Below are 10000 nucleotides of genomic sequence, written 5' to 3'. Positions count from 1 at the left end.
AGACTAGTACAGTACACAGCGTAGACTAGCTCAGAGCAGTGCACGCTAGCACAGTACACAGCGTAGACTAGCACAGTATACAGCGTAGACTAGCTCAGAGCAGTGCACGCTAGCACAGCACACAGCGTAGACTAGCTCAGAGCAGTGCACGCTAGCACAGCACACAGCGTAGACTAGTACAGAGCAGTGCACGCTAGCACAGCACACAGCGTAGACTAGCTCAGAGCAGTGCACACTAGCACAGTACACAGCGTAGACTAGCTCAGAGCAGTGCACACTAGCACAGTACACAGCGTAGACTAGTACAGTACACAGCGTAGCCTAGCTCAGAGCAGTGCACGCTAGCACAGCACACAGCGTAGACTAGCTCAGAGCAGTCTGTCTGTGGGGGACCAACTGTACAGTTTGGGCTACAGCAAAACTCAAGCATACAGTACGGGCAAACGATAGACTGTAGGCATATGGGCAAACGATAGACTGTAGGCATATGGGCAAACGAGGCATATGGGCAAACGATAGTCTGTAGGCATATGGGCAAACGATAGTCTGTAGGCATATGGGCAAACGATAGACTGTAGGCATGCGGTTGCATAGCTCAAGTCATATGGACTAGCTTGCAAACTGTAGGCATGCAATATGAACTGTATAGCCCACAGGCTGGGAATACTGTACTGTACAATATGAACTGTACAGCCCACAGGCTGGTTGACAGCATTCCTGTTACGGTAACAGACTGATCAACATCTGATCAAGTGTTAATGTTTGCAAACTGTCATTGTTACTTCTGTTGTTGTTGTTGTTGTTGTTGTTGTTGTTGTGTATCTAAGCAAAGGTGATGCATGTAAGACCAGAGAGCTTAGGACACTGATCACATTCATTGCAACCTCACTTGGACTCGGACATCCTCCTCTAGCACCTTGTGTCTCAAATAAGCATCCCACCTGAAAGTCATTTCTCAGCAGCATCACAGGGCATACAGTAGCTCTTATAGGTTACTGTACTCTTATGCTACTGCTAATATACGGTCCAGATTTACATTCTATTAGCTCTTATAGGTTACTGTACTCTTATGCTACTGCTAATATACGGTCCAGATTTACATTTTATTTATCACTGTCAACCACCGTCTGTAAAGCAACTGTATATGACTGTCTATCCTGCACTGCATATCCTGTCCTGTCTATGCACCGCCTGTCTATACTGTTCACACACACACACACACACACACACACACACACACACACACACACACACACTACACGGCATTATACTGTATACCTTGTCCTGCCTATGCATTACCTGTTTATTTATCTCATTGCACTTTTCTGATTTTTTCGGCTTCTGGTTAAACGCAAACTGCATGTCCTTGTCTTTGTAGGCTTCTTAATACTCATTACGCACAATGACAAGAAAGCTGAATATAATCCACCCTCAAACAACATTTCCAGGACATTCACAATTAATATAGGTGAAATATTAAGCTCTTTCTAATTAACATCCAGATAAGTACCGTAACAGGAAACCTTAACCTATTGCGTGCCCACATTAGGCGATTAAAGCACAAGAGATATGTTGGGACTATCCCGGCACAGAAGTGGCGGCAGAGCCACAACACAATGAAGTAGTTGCAACAGATATCCAGCTAAAGCCGATTGGCGTGATCGTGGGGTACATTTGATCCGACTTTTTCGGTAATTAAAGATTCTTGTGAGAACACAAACGGTGATGTTCTGCAGCATGCCCTGGTATCTATATCACATTTTTTATAGGCTTACTTCCATTGCTAAATTATGATAACGTTAAAGCGGCACTAATATAAAGTTTAGACTTCAAAAAAACATTAAGTTCTAAAACAGCGTTTGATAAAATGACACCAAAGCTGATGATTGATGACGTGCAATTAGTCTCTGTAAACAGCTCTTGTCTCTTAATCATTTAGCATTCATTACAGCGGCGCAGTCTTCAACTTTTCCACTCTGGAGTGAGAACAATTTTCGAAACCCTGATTCTTACGACTATACGGAATTAAATGACTTAATGTATGATGTTCACCTCTTCGATGTTTCGAGTAGGCTAATTGCCTTAATAAGACGCTTTAACACAACAGCGAACACATGTCTATAATTCAACAATGTATTCGTAATCGTTTACCTGCATTGCCTTTGAATGTGTGGGATGGCGAGTAGATGTAGGTGTTGTAGCCTATCAAAAGCTCCAATGATCCAAAAGATCGATGACTGGCGACTCTCTCTCTTGCTGTGTTCTCGGTGTCAGTTCAACTGTCAAGGATGGTCCTCGCCTTTTCTTTATTTTCCGTGAGAGAGCGACAGTGCGAGAGAGGGAGCGCGAGAGAGCGCGCACGGGGAGGGGGCGTGTGGGGTATGTTGGATTGCGCTCTCTGCTCACCCTCCGATGTTTTCTCTAAATCCCAGAGGAAAGGCTAACAGTCATCCCGCCATACCCTTACAGTAACACCCCCCCCCCCCCCCCCCACCCTAACTTCAACACACGGACCTACGGATGGCGTGACCTATCCCTATCATAGTTAACTGTTGGTGCATTCATTGTCCTCCTGTATGGTCAATAAATTGTGCTTTCAGAAAAGGAGGCAACGGGATTTACCCAGATTGTCCCTTTACAGACTAGAGAGATCATGAATAATGCATGTGATGTATCCAGAGCATGTTTCCAGCCTGTAGGCTATTTACTGTATGAGCTGGACCCTAATGGCACATAAAGCATAACACCTCCTCTAGCCTCACCTCATAGCACCTCCTCTAGCCTCACCTCATAACACCTCCTCTAGCCTCACCTCATAGCACCTCCTCTAGCCTCACCTCATAACACCTCCTCTAGCCTCACCAACACCTCCTCTAGCTGGGCTCATAACACCTCCTCTAGCCTCACCTCATAACACCTCCTCTAGCTGGGCTCATAACACCTCCTCTAGCCTCACCAACACCTCCTCTAGCCTCACCTCATAACACCTCCTCTAGCCTCACCTCACAACACCTCCTATCAGCTCACCTCATAACACCTCCTCTCAGCTCACCTCATAACACCTCCTCTAGCCTCACCTCATAACACCTCCTCTAGCCTCACCTCATAACACCTCCTCTAGCCTCACCTCACAACACCTCCTATCAGCTCACCTCATAACACCTCCTCTCAGCTCACCTCATAACACCTCCTCTAGCCTCACCTCATAACACCTCCTCTAGCCTCACCTCATAGCACCTCCTCTCAGCTCACCTCATAACACCTCCTCTAGCCTCACCTCATAACACCTCCTCTAGCCTCACCTCATAACACCTCCTCTAGCCTCACCTCATAACACCTCCTCTAGCTGGGCTCATAACACCTCCTCTAGCCTCACCTCATAACACCTCCTCTAGCTGGGCTCATAACACCTCCTCTAGCCTCACCAACACCTCCTCTAGCCTCACCTCATAACACCTCCTCTAGCCTCACCTCACAACACCTCCTATCAGCTCACCTCATAACACCTCCTCTCAGCTCACCTCATAACACCTCCTCTAGCCTCACCTCATAACACCTCCTCTAGCCTCACCTCATAACACCTCCTCTAGCCTCACCTCACAACACCTCCTATCAGCTCACCTCATAACACCTCCTCTCAGCTCACCTCATAACACCTCCTCTAGCCTCACCTCATAACACCTCCTCTAGCCTCACCTCATAGCACCTCCTCTCAGCTCACCTCATAACACCTCCTCTAGCCTCACCTCATAACACCTCCTCTAGCCTCACCTCATAACACCTCCTCTAGCTGGGCTCATAACACCTCCTCTAGCCTCACCTCATAACACCTCCTCTAGCAGGGCTCATAACACCTCCTCTAGCCTCACCTCATAACACCTCCTCTCAGCTCACCTCATAACACCTCCTCTCAGCTCACCTCATAACACCTCCTCTCAGCTCACCTCAGAGCACCTCCTCTCAGCTCACCTCATAGCATCTCCTCTAGCCTCACCTCATAACACCTCCTCTCAGCTCACCTCATAACACCTCCTCTAGCCTCACCTCATAGCACCTCCTCTAGCCTCACCAACACCTCCTCTAGCCTCACCAACACCTCCTCAGCTCACCTCATAGCACCTCCTCTAGCTGGGCTCATAACACCTCCTCTAGCCTCACCTCATAACACCTCCTCTAGCCTCACCTCATAACACCTCCTCTAGCCTCACCTCATAACACTTCCTCTAGCCTCACCTCATAGCACCTCCTCTAGCCTCACCTCATGACACCTCCTCTAGCCTCACCTCATAACACCTCCTCTAGCCTCACCAACACCTCCTCTAGCTGGGCTCATAACACCTCCTCTAGCCTCACCTCAGAGCACCTCCTCTCAGCTCACCTCATAGCATCTCCTCTAGCCTCACCTCATAACACCTCCTCTAGCCTTACCTCATAGCACCTCCTCTAGCCTCACCTCATGACACCTCCTCTAGCCTCACCTCATAACACCTCCTCTAGCCTCACCTCATAGCACCTCATAACACCTCCTCTAGCCTCGCCTCATAACACCTCCTTTAGCCTCACCTCATAACACCTCATAACACCTCCTCTAGCCTCACCTCATAACACCTCCTCTAGCCTCGCCTCATAACACCTCCTCTAGCCTCACCTCATAACACCTCCTCTAGCCTCACCTCATAACACCTCCTCTAGCCTCACCTCATAACACTTCCTCTAGCCTCACCTCATAGCACCTCCTCTAGCCTCACCTCATGACACCTCCTCTAGCCTCACCTCATAACACCTCCTCTAGCCTCACCAACACCTCCTCTAGCTGGGCTCATAACACCTCCTCTAGCCTCACCTCAGAGCACCTCCTCTCAGCTCACCTCATAGCATCTCCTCTAGCCTCACCTCATAACACCTCCTCTAGCCTTACCTCATAGCACCTCCTCTAGCCTCACCTCATGACACCTCCTCTAGCCTCACCTCATAACACCTCCTCTAGCCTCACCTCATAGCACCTCATAACACTTCCTCTAGCCTCGCCTCATAACACCTCCTTTAGCCTCACCTCATAACACCTCATAACACCTCCTCTAGCCTCACCTCATAACACCTCCTCTAGCCTCGCCTCATAACACCTCCTTTAGCCTCACCTCATAACACCTCATAACACCTCCTCTAGCCTCACCTCATAACACCTCCTTTAGCCTCACCTCATAACACCTCATAACACCTCCTCTAGCCTCACCTCATAACACCTCCTCTAGCCTCACCTCATAGCACCTCCTCTCAGCTCACCTCATAACACCTCCTCTAGCCTCACCTCATAACACCTCCTCTAGCCTCACCTCATAGCACCTCCTCTCAGCTCACCTCATAACACCTCCTCTAGCCTCACCTCATAGCACCTCCTCTAGCCTCACCTCATAACACCTCCTCTAGCCTCACCTCATAACACCTCCTCTAGCCTCACCTCATAGCACCTCCTCTAGCCTCACCTCATAACACCTCCTTTAGCCTCGCCTCATAACACCTCCTCTCAGCTCACCTCATAACACCTCCTCTCAGCTCACCTCATAGCACCTCCTCTCAGCTCACCTCATAACACCTCCTCTAGCCTCACCTCATAACACCTCCTCTAGCCTCACCTCATAACACCTCCTCTAGCAGGGCTCATAGCACCTCCTCTAGCCTCACCTCATAACACCTCCTCTAGCCTCACCTCATAACACCTCCTCTCAGCTCACCTCATAACACCTCCTCTAGCAGGGCTCATAGCACCTCCTCTAGCCTCACCTCATAGCACCTCCTCTAGCCTCACCTCATAGCACCTCCTCTAGCCTTACCTCATAGCACCTCCTCTAGCCTCACCTCATAACACCTCCTCTCAGCTCACCTCATAGCACCTCCTCTCAGCTCACCTCATAACACCTCCTCTAGCCTCACCTCATAACACCTCCTCTAGCCTCACCTCATAACACCTCCTCTAGCCTCACCTCATAACACCTCCTCTAGCCTTACCTCATAGCACCTCCTCTAGCAGGGCTCATAACACCTCCTCTAGCCTCACCTCATAACACCTCCTCTAGCCTCACCTCATAGCACCTCCTCTAGCAGGGCTCATAACACCTCCTCTAGCCTCACCTCATAACACCTCCTCTCAGCTCACCTCAGACATGTAACACCTCCTCTCAGCTCACCTCATAGCACCTCCTCTAGCCTCACCTCATAACACCTCCTCTCAGCTCACTTCATGACACCTCCTCTCAGCTCACCTCATAACACCTCCTCTCAGCTCACCTCATGACACCTCCTCTAGCAGGGCTTTGTGCTCCAGTATGCAGATGAGTACACTCCCGCTGCACTCACACTGAGCACTGAGCACTGAGCACTGAGCCCTGAGCACTGAGCAGGGCTGATAGACCTGGTGGCCCATCATGGGTAACGCCTAGTCCTGTACTGTAGAGTACAAGAGGAGCACTGAGCAGGGAAATCTCCAGTAAAGACAAAACATTTTCGTCTAAGACTAATCTTGATCCGTGCACAGGAAACCAGCCCTGTATGTATAAACAGGGTGTCTTTAAAAAGAAAGCTCTAGAAAGCAGATCAGTGGGCCAGTTAAGTGTTCACAGTATCTAGGATTCTGCTTAGTCCAAGACTGGGAAAAAAGGGACCGGGGAGAGGTTCATGTCACGAGGGATCCCAACAGTATAGGCCTCCTCTGGGTCCTGCTGCCGTTAATAGATGCCATGTTATAAACAATGTGCATACACTGCTGGCCAAGATAAATTACATTTCTCTGATGTTCCTTAACAGTTTACATTTTAGAGATAGCTTAGATGACGTGCCTAGGGCCTTAAAGCCATACCTGAGGCACAGGGTATTTTGATAAGAAGAACATCCCTTTTGAGAATGAAATGTTTGCAGAGAGTGGACTTTGAGTGTAAATCCTGACCAAAACATGGGCCTGTAGTCAACATGAAAAGCTCAGGGCTACTCTCTGTATGACAGACAGGGTTACTTATAAGCAAAACATTTATCAAGACCTAGGCTAGAAACTGATATTTATTGGCTAAACTTTAAGGCACAACATTTAGAAGGGCTTGTTGAGTCTGCCCTGTCTCTTAAAGTTGGCATGGGCGAATAGAAAGCAACTACAATTAACTTTTTTTAAAATGGAAAACTTTGCCAAAGGCCGAGGAGTCACTGAGGATGCTGCCCCCTATTAGGCTCGGCTGGTATCGGCGCTGCCCCCTATTGGGCTCGGCTGTTATCAAATTAACCGGATGGACACTTTATCTGTGCCTGGAGCCCCAGGGGGATCGGCCCACTTAATTGGTCCCTTCCATCTGCAGCGTGGGTCACCACCTCATCATCGGACGCCACAGTGGACGCCAAAGCTGCCCATTCTCCCTCATACTGCTGCCCATTCTCCCTCATCCTGCTGCCCATTCGCCTGCGTATTGAAGTCAAGAGTGGTCAGTTAGAGGGGGAATTATTCTAAGCTTGACGGACAGTAAGATGAAACATACTGCATCCTCCACAAAGACTGCGGGGGCTTTGACATGAATGAATGTTGGGGGTTTAACCATAGACCTAAAAGAAATGGACAAACAGACTCCGTTGTTCTCAATGGAAGGAGGCTGAAACTAAATTCCGTTTACTTTCCGTCGTACTGCGCAGACTCGTACTCACTTCGTGACGTTAGCCATCCTGCACATTGCTGTAACTCGTCTGATAGATCGAAAACCTCTGAAATTGTTAACGTTCGTTTTTAATATTATTATTATGTTTACTTGCCTCTAGGTAATGCTTTACCCTATCAAACAGTAGGCTGCCGTAGGCTATACACATTTTCACTGATCTTGCGAATGACTCTCGTCATGGTTTTCGTGCAGGCTCACTCAGCTTCTTATCCAAACATTACGGGAAATCTCCCCTCGAACGTTAGCTTCCCTCCAACCGACATGCTAGCTATACTTCTTTACGAGAAACCAACGTTATATCCTCCTGAGACCCGGCAATTCATTTTTGTCTTATAGATGAAATACCATTCATGCCAACTATTTCAATTCTTTTGTACTCTCAAGAGGGCATCCTGGGCTTTCTGGTGATACCACAATTATGTGGGTTGGGTTAACAGATTTCACAAATTTTATTTTCAAAATGGCGACTATTGAGTTTTTTTCATTTCATGGCAACAACAGAGGTAATTTACCATTTTTGGTCATTTATATGTGTGTTATTTAACACAACTTTTGTTCAATGTCCCCTGTAGTGGACATCGGGACTTAGTACCCCCTGCTTTTCACCAATTTCTAAGTTTTAGAGGGCAGAGGGTTGAGTGAGACAACAAGGGCTTTTCTACATATTTCTAATTAATAAAAGGAGATACAGGATAAAAGGGGATCCCTTAAGGTACAATACAGCCCCAGAAGCAGTGTGTAAGCTAGAGCTTTAAGGTTTATTAAGAAATAAGTACGTCATAGGTGAATTTGCCTCAATGTACATTACCCAATTTATAAAATGTTGTATTTTGGGTAACTGATTACTCCATTTACCTGTATATGATTATTTGCCACTCCTATAAGTGCTTTCACATTTACAATTTATCCATCAAGCTTCCCTTCAGTGTACCTCTGCCATCCTAGGATGCCCTGAACACTAACGTTTCATTCATCTCTTGGGTCTTTGGCACAGGGGTCAGAGGTCAAATTATGAGAGTCCCTATCATGGTGTATACTCCCTGATGCCCTCACAGCAAGCCATTGCACTTCTTCAACACATGTTTACTAAAGGGAGAGTGTAGTAACCCCTCCTACTCTAAAACCTAGCTCTACAGTGTGCCATGTATGCAGACTGACTGCAACACTGATGAGCCAGGCTCATTATTATGGCCGTCTGAATGCTTATTCAAACATTATGGCAACACTTCATTGTAGTAGTCATCTCTGAAAGCTATGTTAAAAACACTTGAGGGGGAGCAAAGCCATTCTTGGCCACCTATTTGCCTGTAATATCTCACATACCCTAACACTCCATTGACTTTAATGCAATACTATTACTACACATTCATAATTCCCATAGGGTTAAGACATTCAGATAGTCCCGATGTCCGCTGCAGAGGACATCTGATAACACAGCAATTAAGAAAATGTTTGGATTTTTTTTTTGTTGCAACATGTTTCTTTAGACCAACATACTTAAATCATCTAAAAGAAAATCTCAAAATTAAAACTTTTTTTTTCCGGGTCTCAGGACGAGGAAGAAGTGTATTAGTTTTGTCTTCGACACCCTGTATAGAATTCACAGAGGCTATAAGGGCGACACAGGGCACATGTTACATGAAGTTATGGGATCGCAAAAAAATCTGCAATCTATGGCCGTCCATGGGAGTTAGCAGAGCGTTGATCACCAGCTCATTTCGTGTTTCTACTTCCGGGAATATGCCTGCCCCCTTGGGTTTAACAGAGTCTTCATCCGGAGTCAGGACACCCCCACAGCAGCCCCGACAGAGAGGAGCCGGAGTGGGGAAAGGGATGGAGAGAATACAGAGACGGAGGAAATAAAGAGATGGATGGAGAGAATACAGAGACGGAGGAAATAGAGATGGATGGAGAGAATAAAGAGATGGAGAGAATAAGGAGATAGATGGAGAGAATACAGAGATGGAGAGAATACAGAGATGGATGGAGATAATAAAGAGATGGAGAGAATACAGAGAGATGGCAATAATAAAGAGATGGAGAGAATATAGAGATATGGAGAGGGAAAAGAGACAGAGAGGGGGAAAGAGACGGAGAGGTCAAATGCTGGATGTAGGATGCTACTCCGGCTGTTTTTTCAGCAGGGTTGTGTGTGGGATGCTATTGCATATCAATCCATTCAAATCAATTTCACATCACAACCTGATCAATAGATCTGCATCACCAGCGTGCAGGCTGGAGCCAGAGCCTCCCCTCTAGTCTAGCCCCCCCCCCCCCTCTAATCTGCCCCCCCCCCCTCTAATCTGCCC

Source organism: Sardina pilchardus, chromosome 14 (assembly GCF_963854185.1).
Source record: "Sardina pilchardus chromosome 14, fSarPil1.1, whole genome shotgun sequence".
NCBI classification, from domain to species: domain Eukaryota; kingdom Metazoa; phylum Chordata; class Actinopteri; order Clupeiformes; family Clupeidae; genus Sardina; species Sardina pilchardus.
The sequence above is the reverse complement of the archived record's forward strand: the minus strand, read 5'-3'. Positions refer to the sequence as shown.